The sequence below is a fragment of the Microtus ochrogaster genome, chromosome 21 (assembly GCF_000317375.1).
Source record: "Microtus ochrogaster isolate Prairie Vole_2 chromosome 21, MicOch1.0, whole genome shotgun sequence".
In the NCBI taxonomy this organism is placed as follows: domain Eukaryota; kingdom Metazoa; phylum Chordata; class Mammalia; order Rodentia; family Cricetidae; genus Microtus; species Microtus ochrogaster.
The window spans coordinates 21805736-21806187 of NC_022022.1; positions in this window are offsets into that span (position 1 = coordinate 21805736).

The following is a 452-nucleotide window of genomic DNA, read 5'->3' on the forward strand; positions in this document are numbered from 1 at the left end:
ATGTCCTGTCTTCTCAGGGAGTGCAGTCAATAAACGGAGAGGCAATTGACATCTCAATTCCTTATTCAGTTCCAATGCAGCTGTATTTTTGCTGTTTAAGCTACTTATATACTGAGGTTTTGAAGGCACCAAATATTTGCAAACTATTAAAGTACTTGTCTAGATTTTAGCAGCCATAAAGGTTTTTTCTTCATATCTTGATGAATAAGCAAGAGAAACATAAACCACAAAGTAATAAAATTTAGTAAATTATCAAATACTGCCTTCTTTGGGGCCAACAAGTCAATAGGTTTTGCTTTCTGGTTTTGTTGTCTTTATGTGGGCTGGTGTATTCATTAGACTATCCGAAGAGTAACTGCTTGCTGTCATCCTGTTGTCAATTGGCTAAATTTCAAATGAATTAGGACTATAGGCTAAGATTTGCAATTTATCAGTAAGAAAAGTAGATATAG